The following is a 19,853-nucleotide window of genomic DNA, read 5'->3' on the forward strand; positions in this document are numbered from 1 at the left end:
AGGGGAGATGCTCCAGTCCCCTCACCATCCTTGTAGCCCTCCGCTGGACTCTCTCCAGTAGCTCTTCATCTTTCTTGAACTGGGGAGCCCAGAACTGGACACAGTACTCCAGATGAGGCCTCACCAGGGCAGTGTAGAGGGGAAGGAGAAGCTCCCTCGTCCTGCTGGCCACACTCTTCTTGATGCACCCCAGGATCCCATTGGCTTTCTTGGCAGCCAGGGCACACTGCTGGCTCATGGTTAACCTGTCGTCCACCAGGACACCCAGGTCCCTCTCCACAGAGCTGCTCTCCAGCAGGTCCACCCCAAGCCTGTACTGGTGCATGAGGTTGTTCCTCCCCAGGTGCAGGACCCTACACTTGCCCTTGTTGAACCTCATCAGGTTCCTCTCTGCCCAGCTTTCCAGCCTATCCAGGTCACGCTGAATGGCAGCACAGCCTTCCGGTGTGTCTACCACACCTCCCAGTTTTGTGTCATCAGCAAACTTGCTGAGGGTACATTCTAACTCTTCATCCAGGTCGTTGATGAAGAAGTTAAACAAGACTGGGCCCAGTACTGACCCCTGGGGGACACCACTTGTCACCAGCCTCCAACTAGACTCAGCGCCGCTGATGACAACCCTCTGAGTTCTGCCATTCAGCCAGTTCTCAATGCACTTCACCGACCACTCATCCAGCCCACACTTCCTCAGCTTCCCTAGGAGGATATCATGGCAGACTGTGTCGAAAGCCTTCCTGAAGTCGAGGTAGACAACATCCACGGCTCTCCCTTCGTCTACCCAGCCAGTCATGTCATCGTAGAAAGCTATCAGATTGGTCAGGCATGATTTCCCCTTGGTGAATCCATGCTGACTACTCCTGATAACCTTCTTTTCTTCCACTTGTTTCATGATGGCCTCCAGGATAAGCTGCTCCATCACCTTTCCCGGGATGGAGGTGAGGCTGACCGGCCTGTAGTTCCCTGGGTCCTCCTTCTTGTCCTTTTTGAAGATTGGAGTGACATTGGCCTTTCTCCAGTCCTCGGGCACCTCTCCTGTCCTCCAGGACCTCTCAAAGATGATGGAGAGTGGCTCAGCAATGACATCCGCCAGCTCCCTCAGCACTTGTGGGTGCATTCCATCGGGGCCCATGGATTTGTGGACATCCAGATCACTTAAGCGATCCCTCACACAGTCCTCCTCGACCAAGGGAAAGTCGTCCTCTTTGTAGGCTTCTTCTCTTACCTCCGGGGCCTGGGATTCCTGAGGGCCAGTCTTAGCACTGAAGACTGAAGCAAAGAAGGCATTCAGTAGCTCTGCCTTCTCCGCATCTTCCGTCACCAGGACACCCGCCTCATTCAGCAGCGGCCCCACATTGTCCCTAGCCTTCCTTTTGCTGCTGATGTAGTTGAAGAAGCCCTTCTTGTTGTTTTGGACATCCCTTGCCAGCTTCAATTCCAGGTGAGCCTTGGGCTTCCTCGTCGCATCCCTGCATGCTCTCACCACGTTCCTGTACTCTTCCCAAGTGGCCTGTCCCTCTTTCCACATTCCATGGACCTTTCTCTTCTGCCTGATCTCCGCTAGAAGCTCCTTGTTTAACCATGCAGGTCTCCTGCCTCCTTTGCTAAATTTCTTTCTCAGGGGGATGCATTGCTCCTGTGCATGGAAGAAGTGTTGTTTAAAGAGCGACCAGCACTCATGGACCCCCCTGCCTTCGAGAGCCCTGGCCCACAGGATTCCTCCCAGTAGCTCCTTGAAGAGGGCAAAGTCAGCCCTCCTGAGGTCCAGGGTTTTGATCCTGCTTATCGCCCTGCTTCCTCCACGCAGGATCCTGAACTCGACCATTTCATGGTCACTGCAGCCGAGTCTACCTCCAACCTTCACATCCTCCACCAGTCCCTCCTTGTTTGTTAACACGAGGTCCAGCAACGTGCCTTTCCTTGTTGGTTCCTCCACCACTTGCATCAGAAAGTTATCATCAACGCTCTGTAGGAACCTCCTGGATTGCGCCTGCCTAGCTGTATGGTCTTCCCAGCTGATGTCAGGATGCTAATGGAGCTACAGTAAGCATTCGCCCCTCAACAGAGGAGAAGCTGGGAAGGGGGAAGGTGTTCTGCTACAAGACATCACAGACACTTGCTAAGAGCAGAGAAACAAAAAGACATAATACCCTGAATTTCATGCCATGCTTTGTAAGGAGAAAAATCTAGTGAGTGCAGTCTCTTCTGACCCTTCTTCCTAAAACATGGCCACGTCCCCATCCCAATCCAACAGTTCTTCACATTCTGTTGCTCACCACAGTTTCTTTTCCTGGTGTCACTCTCCAGAGCTTTCCATCCTGGTCCAACAGCTCTTCAGCAAGATGCTTCCAAACATGACCCCCAAAACTTACACCTTTTCCTTCAGTCCACACCTCCCTTGTACCCCAGCTTTTGGTCACTCCCACACTCCTACCTCCTTCCGTCTCACTTGCGAGGTTAACAGCTCTCAGCATGGCCAGGGACCCACCTCCTACTCAGTTTTATTTCTCAACATACAGAAGTACCTTGGGATCAGAGGCACTTCCAAATTCCTGTTAGGTCTGCTCAATTCTTCAGTTTAGTAACAGCTATTTCAAAGTTGTTGTTCCTTAGCACTACATTAAATATTTACCACTGCATTTTCTTAGATTTTGTTTAAAAAATAAATCATGCAAATGCTGAAATTTTATAATTTGTGTTCTGCACAAATCCAATGAATTTTAATGATCTTTCCCAGTAGGAGGAGGACAAAATAAGTATATAATAGGCTGAAATGAACTAGGCTCAGGAACAAAATACCAATTTAAAAAAAAACAAAAAACACCCCAATCCACTGTATAGTTACTTAAGTACCAGAGACACAAAAACAATTCATAAAGGTATTATATCTTATCAGATACACACAGTAATATTTAGAAAAATATTCAATGTAAGTCCTTTGGTAGAGTCTAGAAAAGCACAGAACATACAGTTGTACGTCTAGTATCTCCACTTATCACATGAAATGTTCTCTTCACACAGGCAAGCGACCAAAAATGGGAACCTGAACAGAGCAGACTGAAACACAGCAGGGCTAAGAAACACTGCATCTTTCCTTGAAAGAGAAACTTCTGAGAAAAACATGCAGTTGATAGTTTCTCTAGCGCATTCACATAGTTATCGTATACTGTACTTTTGGAACAGATCTGTAGAGTAGGCAACAAGAAAGGCCAAGAGTGCAGGAGACTTGGTATGACTTAATATTCTAGTCATAGCTGCACATGTCCCCATTTTGTTCTTTACCACACAGAAACCACAACTATACGTTACATGTCCATCAGAAAGAGGATGCATTTTTTAATGTTTTAATGAAAATAATGCAAAGTACAGAACTTCACAGTGATGAGATGCCTAAACCAGGAGAATTTCCCCAGCTCTACAGCAGTTATAAAATACTACATAATAATCCTTTACACTGAAAGCACTTACTAAATTTGTGCAAAACTTACACGCTGCAATTTCCAGAAAAGTATCACGCTACAAATGCATTCCATTCATTCAGAAGCAACCCAGATTCAGTACTACAGAAGCTGAAGGTACTGCTCAATGCAATGATTCATAGTTTCCCTAATAGAAAGATTCAGCAGTTTTCAGTCGAGACCTTTATTCCCTCTCTGAATAAATGATGCCTGAAATTTTTATTCTTGTTCTAATGGAATTTCAATGGCCTTCACTGCAAATCTACTGGAAATTTTCGCATATTAAGTGGAAAAAATTAAATGATGTTAACCACATTTTAATGTGATTAAGGCTGACAGGGTCATTATTTCTGCTAATCACTCAGTTTAAAAAGCTCAAACAAAACTTTGTAACAGCCAACGTTTTTTCGGATTTTCATATGTCTGCTGTAGTCAGGAATTAAAGCCACCACAGAATATGAAACAGTACATATCATTAAAAAGATATATCAAGTTTTTTCTGCAATTTGTACATGGATTTCATTACAACTAATCTCAAGATTAAAAAAAGAAAGGGGGGGAATCAATCTTACAATCTGTATACCACTTTACTTTTGTCTTCCCCAATCAGAATACAAAATTGAACAAGACAACACAGATCTCTCTTCTTGTAGCTTCTATTTGCTAGCGAAAAAGAGAAAACATTTCCAATGTCTTGGCCATGAACCAGAAGCTATGCATAATCACTGAAACCGATTTCTTAGAAAGCGTCTGCTGGGCTCCGCAATACAGAGCTCTGCTTGTTACCATTTAGGTCAGCATAAGCTGGAAAATGGGCACAAAAAAGTAGAACAGAGGCAAGTGGCAATGCTGAAGAGCAAATAGTTTATAGTTTTCACAGTGCCTTGTAGTCTCCTCTCGTGGAGGATGAAGGATAGAGAGAAAATTCAGGACACTGCTGCTATGGTCACTGGCTCAGCTCGGGAGCCACAGCCTTCCAGCCAGCCCTGCCGGCTCCCGACCCGAAGCCTGCCACGGCAGCACCACCGAATCCCGACGGAGCAACTCCCCAAGAGCAGCCACGGAACACAGAAGCCTGGGGGGTGGAAGGCCTTTAATTAAAAACCAGACATAAGTTTGTCTCATTTGCACTACCAGAGAAGAGAGGATGTTGTTTGTGGGATTTACTTTTTGTTTCTTTCTGGGTGGGAGGAGGCTGGTCAGAGTTTTTGTTCGGCTTGGGTTTTAGGCTTTTTGCAGGATTAGCATTTTCTGTAATGACGACCCCTGTAATGCTTATTGCCTGCTTAATAATTAATACCAACCCCCCTGTGGATCCTCTTTTCTGGAGGACCTGTACCTCTCATGCCATGTTATCTCTCTCCTCACAAACCCAAAACTTACAGATGATTAAAAAAAACAGGAAAATTTAAAAAAGCATTTCATCATCCAAACTCATTTTTCTACATAAGTAACTGTGTTTATACTTAAGGTACTTTAGAAGAGAATGAAAGTGCAGACAGACTGATTCGCATTGATCGTTCCCATCTGGTTTAATAGATACATTTCAACCTTATTGAATCACTAAAACTTCCATTACAGCAGCTTCTTGAATTACAAAAAAAGTATTAAAAAAACAGAAAACAAGATCATTACCTTCTTAACCTTAAGGTATGTGAAATTTATCTGAAAAATATTTTATTTCTTTCCCATTCCTTGGCAAAGTATCCAATCACATACGGAGATTTTTAGATCTACTTCATAATTACAACAAAAAATGCTGAGCAAAACAACAGTCATTAATGACACGCAAGTCTTTTCATACAAGACTTTACTTCTACCTTCATATCTAGCATGTACTGCTAACTCTGTATTTCAACACCCAGCAGCTTTTTTCCTAAAGAACATTTGATTCCTGCCTGAATACCTTCCATAACAAGAAAAAGTCCAACAACATCAGATCATTTACTATCAAGGAACAAACTACATTAACATCAATATCATATTACAGCTGTAGTTTGCGATGTTCTCAAAAAGACACATTACTGGTATTGTCGGACTTTCTAGTTTTAGCGTGAAGCCATGCACTAGTGCATCAACTAACAACCTCACTGAATTCTTGTGCTCATCTAAGCAGGGACCCTGCTGAATGTCCTAATGCATCTTATTGTGAATCTTCAGCAAATAAAACTTCATGTATGAGCTCATGATGTGCTTTGCTGCTGGAAAGTCACAGGCTCTGTGGGAAGCTTTTTATCTTCCCAGCAGTCAGTTCTCTGAGAACATCAGTGCAGCTACTGTAGTTACCTGTAGATTACTTGTATTTTCTCACATCTGTGTCCAGCAATCTAAACCATGATGATAAAGGGTCATTAGGTTTTGAGTGAGGAAGGGGATGGACTAGACAATTTGCTCTGATAAGCTCCTTGTTGTGAGCGCCGGTTTAGAATGTGAAATGCGGGGTTATGCACAATCTCAACTCAAAACCAGTGCTCTCAGAGCACCAATTAAAAATCATGCTCAGCCCACCTTAAACTACACAAACACATCTTACCCAAAATTTTTACAATTAATAATATTGCAATAAAATAATTCTGTCATGGTAAGAAGGACATCAACTGTCTATTAGCCACAAAAGAATTCAGGTACAATTACTAAGATAACTGCTGTTTGGAGCACAGCAAAGCAATTTCCCACAGTGGGACTTACAGTTCAATTTACCAGTTGGGCAAACATTTTGTGCTCTGTAGTGGTCTAGAGAGTTAACGGTTACCTGTAACGTTTGAGCAATGTTATACTTGGACAAAACTTTCTTCAGCTCAAACAGGTGTTTCAGCTTTATCTGTTCTGTGAATACACATTTTTTTCCCCAACCTTGTCCTAAGAACTATTTTAAGGTTTTTCAATTAATATTAAATGCAAATTTATGAAAGAGCCAATGGCTGTATTTTCCCATTCCAAGCTACTCACATTGAGGTCTTGTAAGTTATAGGCTACTTGGAAGAGGGATGAGAACAAGCACAATGTCACCTATAAAATTATGTTAGTTCTCAAGCAACTTAATGAGGTGGTAAGAGGCTATTTTTCCTTACGGGGTATTCTTAATTCAGTAAAACAACAAAAAAAAGGATTACATAAGTTAGACAATACTGTTACGAACTGAGACACACGTACCCACAAATGAAAGAAGGCTGCGTTTCCATACGCAGCAAAACCAGATTAGACCGTGAATACAGTATACAGTGAGAACATTCCAGTGACAGAGCTATAAGAATCTTAAAATACTTGTAGTGAAATTTTGTGTCAAACTCTAGGAAGTATTATGGTATTATGTTAGGCAATAGACAATTATATGGAAAGACGAAGGAGCCATTGCATATTTCTTGGTCTACACGCAAGTTGTCACAAGAAACTCTGAGACTTAAAGAGTATGAAGACTACTACACTTTCCTCTTCTCAAAACTAAACATTAAAATAACTACCATTCAAACACTAACTCCTCAGCTTAGGTAGTTCAAAAGGGGTTTTCTCCATTGTCCTTGCAGAGATGATGATATCCTGCTACATTGCTTTTGAGTCTTAATTTCTAGTCAGTGAAGAACAGAAAACTGATATTTTACACAAAAAAATCGGTCTATTTCCAAAGTAGAATAATAGTAACAATGCATGCTCATAATAGATTTTCCACCAAGATTTAAAACCAGCATTTTATCAGTTAATTTTATACAGACACATCTCCTGGTTCTGACTTCTGCAAGAGGACTAGCTACATACACCACACTTGAATTGTTTGTTTTTTTTTTTTATTATTACTACATGGCCTTTAATGAAAATGCAACATTTTGAGAACTAACATTAACAGTCTGCATCATCAGAGAAAATGAATCCTTCATAATTATTCATACACTGAGTAACTGTAAACCTAAATCATTTCAGAAGACCTGAATGTGTCAAGAACTTTGACAATTATGACTGGAGCCAGGAAACTGTAGCACTGCAGAATTTCTTATGAATTTTTCTAGTTACTTTTTATAAATGCTGTCCTAGATGACAGCTTAATGTGTACCACATGCAATATTTATTCTTCTTCAGTGTCAGACTGTCTAGCCATCCAAGGGAATACAAAGAATGTCACTTATTAGGATAAAAGCACAAGGAAGGTAATCAAGGACATATGTAACATCAGCCAATCATGCCCTATTTCAACATCCTATTCCATTCATAACAGTTCAACAATTATTTGCTTACTGATAACTTGCTTTCAGGCTGTTTGTGTTCCCCATAATGGTGGTTTGCATTTATTTTGCTCTTTAGAATTGGACACTTGCTGTGCCATGCATGTTTGTCAAAACTTTATATCTTCTGTCAGAAATCGCTTTAGCATATCAAATCATTTCTGTATGTCAGAAATCACTAATAGAACAATCTAGTTACCTTTTGTGTCAATAGGGTACTGACATAACTAGAAATCAGAAACAAAAGGCTCTCACACAAGCACACACTACTGCACGACTGGCAGCTAAAGCCATGTTTCTGTTTAATATACTTCGAGTGCACAGCTGTATCTTTATGGAAAACCTAATACAGAAATTAGACTTTGACTGGAATGGAAAAATATCTCAGAAATATACGGCCTAAACACAAAGCCATTAACTTTGTTTTTTAAGCTTGAATAACTAAATACCTTACTAGTCTGCCATGTCTCTTTACCATGTGGGTGTTTTTTTTTTATTTTACCATCGCCTATAGGGAATACTTACAGACATCTGCCGATTCCAACCTATCTGATGGATCAAGTTATGAAAAAGCATTAATTCCCAAAGACAAGTAGAGACAGGCAGATAGAGGGAGCCAAAGACAAACATTTACCCTCCATAAAGTTATTTTAAAATAATGATAATAATAATAATAATCAAAATAATTTTAAAAACATGCACGCACACTTCATTAATCTGAGTATCCTGCAACATAAATATTTTATTAAATAAAACCAGGTATGGATTTAATGAGCCTCTGAAATAAAACATAAGCTGGAAGAACCATCACATGTTTTAGATCAACAACATTGTGCAGGTTTTCAATCTATTAGGTGTTAAGATTTTTTTTTTTTAACAAAAGCCATTTGTTTGGATTTAAATACATTTTCACTTCAGAAGTGTAACACTGCCAGTGCATGAGAACAAGAGTGAGACTTGATATACAGCAAACCTGATTAATGCGTTTTCATTGTTCAACTCCATGAAGTACAAAACCAGCACATGCACTTACTCTCTTTCAAATATTTATCTTCTAAACATTTCTTCAGGCTTTACAAACTATTGCCAGAGCACAGTAAATCCCAAACATTATTTTATTTAACGTCTTTCCAAGTGAACAATAATTAAGGTCGAGCATTGGTAATAAAGGATAACAAGATACCCATACCAAATGTCTCATTTGACAGTTCTTCCGTTAAACATTTATAACCTATGAACTTCCCTCTCCAATTTAAACATGAAGAAGCATCTATTCCTGGCTTCAAAACAAGGATACATAGTTCTGTTCATTGTAAAACTAGTGACTATCAACATATGAACATTAGTCATTAGTATTACTCATTAGAAGAAACTCCAGTTGTAAAAATACTCTGCCAAAACTTTAGAAGGTAAGTAATCTTTCTTGGGAAAAAAAAGCAGTTAAATGAAAACATATTTCCATAGAACTTAATACACACAACTGAGCTGTCAATAACCACAAAATTACAACTATTTCAAAAAAACAAATAAAATGCATCATTATTTCAAAATAATCATAAATGAAAAATGTGTCTGTCAATTGTGAAACAAAGAATTTGCTTCAGAACTAAAATGAACTCGTAAAAGGGGTGCCAAAGTCACATCAGCCTATATTTCCAATTCTAGAAAAGAATCTTCCTTCTTAAACACTATTTTTCTATTTATAATAAATGATTTTTGATTGGCTGATGTTCCCATTTAGCCCCTATTTGTAGAAAATGAACAATAATCCATAAAATATTTCCCCAGAGAATGGATATGCTGCAGACCATTAATGAAGAACAATTTCAAGATGAGTATTGTTCCCAGACCCCATAAACATCTCAAATATCAACTGCAGTGAGATAAAGAATGGTAGGTGAAATAAAATTAACTCCAACTATGAGAACTTAAAGAGATTAACAGAACTGTGTAGCATGTGGTAGCAACAAATGTTTCAAGACATGATCCAGACAGAAAAAGAAAAAAAATCAATAAGCAGAATTTTAGTAGTACATACATGTACTTGTTTGCAAATGAGACACACCAGTACCGAGTAAGAGATTATGACAGGGAAGTTACTTTCTAATTTGGACATTGTGTAAGAGACTATTATAGTGATACTGATTGCAGGGCCCAATCCAAATTTCCCCATACAGATGTTTTTGCAAAAGCAATACAAGTAATTCTCTTGTTATTTCAGAATAAGAGACAATATTATCAGAGGGGGTTCTGCTTAAACAAATTCTAAAATGTAAGCTCCTCTGCCAGTTATTACAACTGTTGATGTTGAACTCTACCAGGAGAATGAAAGACTGTCTTTCCTCCCAAACCCCCCCACGGTTACAAGCGGCGAGGAGCTATCAGATCCTAACACAGAGAAGGAGCTGCTCGCATTGCTCCCATTGCACCAAGTGAGACGACGGCCTCTCACCGCTCTACAGCCATCCAACAGCCTTCCTCTCTGTCTTCCAAACCCTCAGTAGGACCCACACAAAAATAACTGGCGGTTTTTAAATGCCATGTCAGATATAATAATAACGGACTATGCACAACTTCTGTTTCTGTGTTGTCTGGTTGACAAACACAGGCTAATAGTGCTTATTCATTCTGAAAAGCACAGGGCTCAATAAATTAATAAATAATAATAACTTAATATGCAATAACTTAAGAATAAACAACTGCTATCAAGAATAATAATCTCTTGCGCAATTCTCTAGTAGGTGATTTATAAAGTAAAAGGGAAAAAAACACCCACCTTTATTTAAAAAAAAAGAAAATCCTACTTTCTAGGATGAGACCTGCTCATTAATGGGACAAATTCAAGTTATTCTTTGAGCTCACAAACCAAACTATGGCATATGTAGATCAGGCTCTACCCCTCTTTTCCCTATCAAAATTCTCCTGAGATTCAAACAAGCAGAAAAGGTAACTTGATTCAGCTACAGCATATTAGCAGACAGCATTTTAACTGCCATGAGAAACGTAACTGGACCTTTGTAACTTGCATCACAAAGGAGACAAAGTATTTCTATAAGTCAACAACAAACAGAAAAATGCAGCAGAACAGAGCTTATCTTCTCCAAGTAGATTCAGACACTCATTTTCAATCAAAGAATCCCTGGCATATTTAATTGAGTAGACTATTTCACTTCCTTCTCTTTCTCTCATCAATATCATTACATTCAAAAATCACGGTGGTGAGGGTGGCTGTGCTTGTGTCCTACTTCTTCACTAGCAACGATGTTTCTCTTCAGGAACTTGAAATGTAAAAGGGATTTTGACACAAACATCTACAGGCTTACATGCACAGTCAAACTGCTTTACTCTAAAAGAGTGAAGTCACTACTGAACTATTTACCATTGGAAGTAGGATTTGAAGTCTGTATCTGAGGTAATGATACTGCAGAGAGGTGACAGCACTGATCTGGTGGTTAATAGTATCCTAGTCTCCTCCAAAATCCCTGAGGACCTGTTGATGGGGTTGTGTTGCTGATGCTCAGGACTAACAACCCTGGTCTGGAACACACTGTAAATTACAAAATTTGGTCCTCAATATAAATGCTGCATTCTTGAGTTGCTCACCCTTCCCCTTTCTTCTATTCTGTAACAGTAAGTGAGAAAAATATTGTTTCTTCTTCACTTTTTCCACTTCAATGTTTAAGACTTGACTGGCTCAGAGTACTGTGAGAGACTCCTATTCTCCTAAATAGAAGCTAGTCTGAATCTAAAATCCGAAGTGATAAAAAGCAAGATGAGACCCTCTGAAGCTAAAAATCTCTCTTTGGTGTATCAAAAAAGACATCAGGCTACAGAGAATTACCAAACTCATTTAGTTGCCCGTAAAACTAATGTAGTAAAACTATGTAAAACTACGCATTGTCAAAAGCTATGCTCTAACCTTCAATAAACAAGAGGGAAGAATCCTAAAGAAGAATTTATTCAAAGAATTAGAAATCTGCATTCAGGGAAGCAAGCAGCACACTGCTTAGCCAGCAAAGTCCACAACAGCAGCGTTCAGTGAAGGACCACAACTGCGTACAACATACATTTAAATCACTCCAAAAAAGGAAAGCCTTTGAAAAAGAGAACTGACTTTGAACACATACTTTCTTTGCAGACATCATTCAGGAGATAATTCACTGGTGTAATTCCAGAAAAAAAAAATGTGCAATTACTAGACAATATCAATATTTTTATGGGGTAACTTGGTTTTAAAGTAAAGAACATTTCCCCAGAACATTTTGTCTATGGTTTCCCAGCACCAGCACTTTTAGGGAAGCTGTAAGGAGAAAGCACAAGCTTCCCAAACAGTGGAAAGTAAGTAGCAGAAAACTGAAGCAAGCCTGTTACACACCATACTGGGAAGAAAGAAGAGCAGTTATACGTTAGTCTCTGCTTTCTCCATATCCACTATACAGCAACAAAATCTATACTCAGACATATCTCTCATCTCAGGTTTGTTTCTGAGCAGTTTAAGCGTTCTTCATTTTTAAACAGACTGAAGCTTGCAAAGGATGCTGTACCTCACGATGCACCCAGAGCCAGGAATATGTCACACTGCAATGATTTTGAAACAAAGTTTGTGTCATTGTCTCTGATAACGTCACCGCACACCATTTTTCAGTGGAAGCCCCTCTCTTCACTGCTCATGCTGTCTACACACTGAATGAAGCAAAGTTGTGTAATTAACTGATTTGAAATCTAGTGCCACATTATTCTCTCCCCTAGAACTATGTATCTTAAGTAGCATGTGCTTATGAACGTGACAAAAATATTTATTGAAATGTCCCAATTCCAATTAAGATCAGGAAGTAACATGGTTTCTAAAGTGTTCAGCCAGTACGTACAAATAGAGATGCCCCTTCTTACCCTGCACAGGTTTGGGTAACTTTAGAAATAGTTCAGTTTTTGCTTGTTGCAAGCTAGCATCTATTGCTTTAGATTTTGCCTATGAAAATTCAACGGTTTAAATAAAATATCACACAAATTACTTGATTCTGCGAACTGCCATGGCACGTTAGAAAAAGTATCGTTAGCAATTCATAAGACTACACAAGCCGACTACAAAACTGGTGGAGCATCCAAACTCAAACCTGCGGTTGTTGAACATTACGGCCACACCGACAGAGCTGTGTGTAAACAGCTCAGAAATTATGGTGATGACAGGCAAAGAAAACAAAAACACCAAGAGGAATGTCTGGAGAGAGAAGAAAAAAAGGAACAGAAGATTGAAAGCAAAGCTGAATTGTTCAAAAGGAGGTTTGGTGTGACACGCAGCTGGCAAGACAGAGATTGTACGCATAGCAATGAAGCTGAGAAGTTACTTCTAGCTGCTCTCACCCAGCACAGCCTTACTGACGTGAAGTGTAAATATATAGTTGTTTTGTGTTACTCTGATACTATGACCAGCTCGATGCACACGGATGCTCTCAGAGAATATGGGAGGCTCGCTGGGGTACGGCTGTGTTGGGCTGCTGTTTGGTGTTGTGGTACGCTGGGCTGTCATGTGTCACTCACAACAATGCAGAAACTCTTCATCATCACGCTGGCCATCCTACAACTTTTGATGAGCTATAAGAATAGCTTGAAGCTGCCTTTATCTGCCCAGGATAGGCCTTCCCAAAAACCAGGAGGTTCCCCTCCACCACCACCCCACTTTTTACAAGTTTCAAGACTCCATATATCCTAAGTGAACTACTGAGGCTTTATTCCCCGACTTCACAACCCACACTTTCGCAATTTGTAAGTGCCATGTTGTAACCAGGTGGACTGAAATTTTTGAAAACAGCCTCACCATACAGCATTGCCTATTTTTAAAACATTCCAGAAACATTTGATTTGAAAAATTTTACTGTCCTAATATTTAGAGGCCAAGATGTTTGGCACAGAGCAAACTTGGTATCAGAGATAAACCATCACACTTGTGCGAAAGTCCATCCAAATCAGAAATTCATGTCCTCAGTAGCAAAACTGCTCAAATTTAACACTGAGGAGTCTCGGCGATTTAATCTGTTTCCATAACCACAGCACCTGCGTGCAAGCGGAGCACTGGAGTGAAACTGGACTTTTCCTGGAAGGTGGTTTTGTGTCTGGGCTGAGCCTACATACCAGAGCTGAGAGCAGAGACCCACCTTCCTCACGCTTAGAGACACATCCCCAACACCTGCTGCTGCCCAAACAATATGCATTCACATTCCAACGGGCAAAGCAAAGCAAAGCAGGAATTCTGGTGACAGAAATCACCCAGACCAAAGGACTGGATGGGAACTAAGCCAGCAAGAATGGGATGATATCAGGTAAGAGGGAGAGACAATCTGGCAAAGACCGCGGAGAACACATCAGCTAGGAAGAGGGTGGGGCAAAAGGTTTGGGATAGAACAACTGTATGAGAAGTCCCTGAAACTGGTAAGATAGAAGACTACAAGAAGTCAACTGGCAAAGTCAGGCAAAGGTGCTGGAAAGAAAAAGAGACCACCATTGGCTGATGGATGATAAATTAATTTGTATCCATTAATTAATTTGTATAAGAGATAATAAAGATAATAAAGATAATAAAGATAAAGATAATAAAGAATAACTGTTTATTAAGCAAACAGCATGCACTATCCCTTACTAGTACAACCTGAGCTGTAAGGTACTCTCTCAGTCAGGCAGCAAAGGCGCAACATGAAGCCGAAATTCTAGATCTTATTGACATCGAGTATCTGACTTCACAACTTGTGTGTGCAAAACTCCATTTATACACAGATAATATAAATAATCTTTTAATATTTTTTTAAAAAACAATCCAGTTGTAAGGCAGGGACAAAAAGTGCAACATATTTAAAAAATAATAATTTTCCAAATCTGCCAGCATAGAAGACAGCCTTAAAATCATTAACCAGCTATGTCAAGAAAACATCTCAATACCGCAATGGCATTACAACTTATAGTTTAAAGAATTCTACATCAAATACATTCTCAAATATATTTCTAAGAATAAAATCTATCTACCTAAACATCCATGACTGTATGATCTATGGTATATTTAAATATACACTTAATGTAATTCAGAAAATAACTGTAATTCAAAAGCTGAAGGTAGTGAAAATTGCATTCTGCCCTCACTCGGGTATCTTGCTACATGACCAATATGCTGATATTTGCAAATAACTCTTTGCTCTAAGTGATGTAATTCTGTCTGTCTCTGCACTGCAGAGGTTCATTAACAGCAGCATCCCTCCTTTTAGAAGAAGAATGACTTTTAGGTATTTGGTCCAAATGGGATTTTTTGGGGGGTTTTAGCAAAATTAGCAAAGTTCATCTATTTCAGACAGCATTTGAAAACAGCTGAAACTTGGACAGTGAAAGGAGATTGTACTTCAGCGGAACTAAGATGGAGATGTTTCATACTTTTATTGTCACATTTCTAGCTGTAAAAGAGATGGATCTGGCCTGCAGCTGTTGTTTCCCTTAATTTTATTTCCTGTGAATTTATTTACTCAGATTCTTAAATGTACATATCCTTACACTGTTTGTTAAATCATATTTTGCTTCACACTAATGTTACCATTTCCATTAATCTTTGTTTCTTTATTTTTTAAACTGTCTTTTTGAAAGGTCTCAAACCAAAATGCAGGTAAAATGCTAAGGAAGAACTTTCACTCACTTTTCTTTTTTTTTTTTTTTTTTACATAGGGATCAAATATTTACTGCTAACCAATTTAAGAAGAGCCTGTACAAAAACAGTATCTCCAGGACTTCTCTAAAAGCAGACATTATTTAAGAGTGGAAGGGAAGGTTTGGGAGCATAGGGTTTTTTTGTTGTTGACTTTCTTTTGAGTTTTCTTTTCTTGTTTTTAATAGGTGTACTGAAGCCATGAAAACCTTCTGGATAGCACTTCTGTCACCATTCTCTTGCTCTACCAGCACGTGACATTGCCTTGCTCTTTCGCTACGATGGTGAGCACACAACTATTAGAGCTGTTCTACCGCTGGGCACGTACCCACAGAAATACAACCAAGAACGCCAAGTCTCCATTTACAAACAGATAATAACTTTCTTTCCTAACTAGTTGAAAAGTGAAAGACTGAGTGAAGCAGATTAATTCATACTCAAGCCTATTGAGTCTTCATTGTACTTTGCCCTTGACATATCTTTCTTCATGTTAGATTTCCCCACCCCACCCCCCCTTTTTTTTTAATATTTGGAACATCTGAAGCAATATGGAAAAGATGAATAGAAAAGGATTATTCACTCTCATACTACAAGATCTAAGGAGCATCAAATGAAATTACGATGTGGCAGATCCAAAACAAGCATAAGGAAGTACTTCTCCATATAGCACATAGTTAAACTGTGGAAGTCCCTGCTCCAGGATATTGGGATGCCAAAAGTATACTTGGGTTCAAAAGGTCAATGGCTAAATTCATAGAATAAAAACCAGCCAAAAATTATTAATCACAAGTATATCATATCTGGCTTAGTCAGTTCTACAATAACAGACTGCAAGAAGCTGGATGCATTACACTGTCTGCTTAATCTGCTCCTCTAATCTTCCCTGGACATCTGTTAGTGGCCTGTCAGAAACACGATACCAGAAAAGACAGACCTTTCATCTGACCTAATTATGCCTACTCTAGCTTAAGAACATTAAAAATGCAATAAAAATTAACAGGGAAAAGGTATTATTAAATATATGTCACCTTTCTAAACACACAGCAGTAAGATACTCCAAAAGAGGTACCCTATCCCATCAACACCCAACTTATTTTTGTTAACAGAATGTCTACCATAACATTGTGAGAAACAACTGCTTGAAAATAATGTTAATGCACATTTGGATACTCAACAAGTCTGAATTATATTAGAGAAAATAATGCTCAAAAATCCATATCAAGTCTCAGATGACTTAGTTATGATGCTATAGTTAATAGAAAATCTTTAGCAGCATAATCAGCTCTTTAAATTACAGTCTATGCATAGGATGAAAAAATTCACTTGTTCAGACCTGAGAAGTTGAGTCAAAAGACTCCGCTTTGACACACACAGTCTTCCTGGTGCTCACTGCAAAGAGTAAGTCCAAAATACTGAACTGAACAGTACGCTAAGCATGGTCCACTACATCCACTCACTAATTAGCTCCACATATTTCATAACTGGAATCCATATTATGAGCTACTAAAAGCACCCTCTTTTGCACGACTAAAATGTAAACCTTTAATTAGGTGAAGCGCTGATAAATCTCATGCCACAGATTTATGTGACATCCTGTGACTCAGAAAGCAGTTTTAACTGAAAATTAGTAGGCTTATTTAGAACACTTTCATAGTAAAACCCGAATACATGTGCACCATGTTAAGGTACTAGATTCATACAGAAATCATTAGGAGTTATTAAAAGAAAGGCTAAAGTATTCGTTGAGAGCACAGCAAAATGTAGTAAGAATGGTTTCAGTGGATTCCCCCATAAAACATCATGATTACTGTCATCTGATCATAACACAAGTGCGACTAACACAGCTGCCATGTCAGCTTCTCTTCAGGGGCTTGGTCTTAATCATAAATCAACTGAATGACTAATTCAACATTGTTAAAACCAGCAAGTAACCGCTTGGAGCCATTCCAGTTTTTACATCTTTCAAAAGGTCAATACACCTACTCAAATGCACAATAGTCCCATCTTACACTGTGTTTTCTTCTTTTCTGGGATTGAAAAATAACATGTTAGCACTTAAATGTAAGTGTGTTTTAACTAACAATTAAAATGTTCATTAATTCTGAAAGAGTGACCCATTAAAACAAAGACAATTTTAGTTTTCCTCTCTACCTGCAATCAAAAAGCCTCTCCTCTCCTTTGCTGCTTTAAACACTTCTATAGTTGTAGAAGTCTTATGAAAACCTTTTACTACTGAGCGTTTCCTGCATTAACCTTACTTTTGTTATAGTAATATGATGAATTAAGCTCAGAACTAAACTTTTTCAAGTTGAATGACTAGTCTGAATGTGGCCTGCATTTCAAATATGAACCTCTAGCCCTCAAAATAATAACAAAAAACACAAATTAAGTGACATCTAACAGGAAAATATATTCTAATCATTTACATCTGCTTGCACCACACAAATGACAAAAGCCTACCGTGAGCATCCTTCATAGAACACATTTATTCTACTCTTAAATATAAAAGCTATGTTGCATAAACAGAGGATTTAAAGCTGTGGCAGAGTGGCTGAATGAAAGAAAATGGCAATCTTTCTGGTTCTAGTAGATGCCTTTCCCTATCACACAATGTTTCCCACTCATGAATACATGACAAATACTTCCTCAATCATTTTTTACGAGCAGGGATGCACAGGGGGTAGTCAATGGCTAGCTTGAGGGAAAATAGAAACAGCAGGAGGCAGAAACTGTACTGAAAATGGCTATGTGGTAAATTCTCTTCTGGAACATCACTCAGCTACCCAGGCTTTGATCTTTCAACTACAATTACACTCACATCCATGAGATCTGGGTATACTTTTTAAAAACTAAATGATTAATTGTAATAGAAACAGTTAAACCATTTCATTATACAACTCCTCAGCTTAAACATATGATTTTTTATAAATTAAAAACTGCAATTTATACAAAGATTTGCTTTCAATGGGGTTTAACTATGTCATCATCACAACTAGTCTCACAAAAAACACAGGGTGACTGGCGACAGCTAAATCACAGACTGGCGTCTCCTAAGTAGTGTGTCTACCATTAGGGTCTGGGAAACGGTATTTACTGTACAATTAGAGCCAGTGAGCTCTACCTGTAATCATCCAAATACAGGTGTGAGGATCCTTTTTTGGACAGGGAGACCGACTCTTCCATTTCCACAGAAACTTCCATGTCTGTACTGTTATAGCGAACCTCAAGAAACCTCAACATTTGTACTTTGAAAAAAATATCACCTGACAATAACAGAGCAAATGCTACTATCCTGATTTTAAAGACTTCCTTGGGTAGAACCACTGGTGATGTTTAAATCCTCACACCCAAAACACATTCAAAGAAGGAACAAATTAATTTAAAATTACGAAATTTGGCCAAAAATGAACAGCCTACATTATTACATTTGTTATCAAGTTTATTCCAAAGTCTGTGTTTTGGGCTGAGAGGGTTTGCTATTAAATAGGTTAAATTTTGCTATTTAATACTAACACAAAATGTCTTGGAGTATCAAAAGGACAGTTTTAGTTGCAGTAATTTCACAGAATTTATTCTAATGATTTATTGGAGTTAACCATCTGACATTAATTATTGTTTTGGCTTCCAGTCTATGAATGTTTATTTTTCAGTTTAAAGCCTTCTCACTCTTTGATATCATATGGAAATGAGAATTTTTAATGGAAAATTGAAACCATGTGCATCTAAGTACTTAATGAAGTACAGGGAGAAACAGAGGGTGCACTTTCGGAGAATTCAGATATTCCGCTTTAGATACTTTTGATTTGTTTGGATGAGTTACACGCATATATCTGTTCACAAACACACGTTTATACATCCTCAGAGTATCTCGCAAGTACAGTGTTTAAAGACCTGAATACTAAGAAAAGGTTTGATTTTTGGCTGTTGTTTTTTTACACTAAATGTACTGCTCTAGATTTTTCTTCATTGTATACTACTCAATTTGTTCCCCTCCTCCACAAACCAATCTTTATGCTGTCTAGAGCTTCCAATGACATGCTAAATGCTGTACTTCTCAACAGCGGATTCCCACCATATGTCTGCCACGTTGGGGCTGGATCTTCATCCAGTTCATTGAATGCCTGATAGACTGGTTTTGTAACCATCATGTACTGAAGTCATAATATTGAAGTCAGGCATACTTGACTAAAACCTACGCTGTTCATGGCATTCAAGCCCATCAGAGCAGGCCTGTAAACTGTAAGCAAAGTGCAAACAGTGGCAAGGAAGCCAGACACCCAAATGTAGACAGAAAAGTACAGTTAAAATGTGCAATTTTGCCACAATTTGAAAGATTTCTGTGCAATGCGCATAGCTTTAGTCCTCTGGCATTCAACTCTTTCCTTTGAAATGAAAAACATGTTGTTCAGACAATCCGCATTATATAACATGATAAAACCATATGTATATTTAAATCACTACCTCTAAATCAAATCCATTTTCTTCACAGTTAATGGATTCATGTAA

At 38.8% G+C, this 19,853-nt stretch overlaps 1 protein-coding gene across 1 annotated transcript in view; it reads right to left on the reverse strand.

Annotated features, from left to right (window-relative positions):
- The window catches only part of OLA1 (Obg like ATPase 1), a 105,173-nt gene that overhangs the window by 22,242 nt on the left and 63,078 nt on the right, over positions 1 to 19,853 (reverse strand). The gene's annotated exons all lie outside the window — the stretch shown is intronic.

Source organism: Opisthocomus hoazin, chromosome 9, assembly GCF_030867145.1.
Source record: "Opisthocomus hoazin isolate bOpiHoa1 chromosome 9, bOpiHoa1.hap1, whole genome shotgun sequence".
Taxonomy (NCBI): Eukaryota; Metazoa; Chordata; class Aves; order Opisthocomiformes; family Opisthocomidae; genus Opisthocomus; species Opisthocomus hoazin.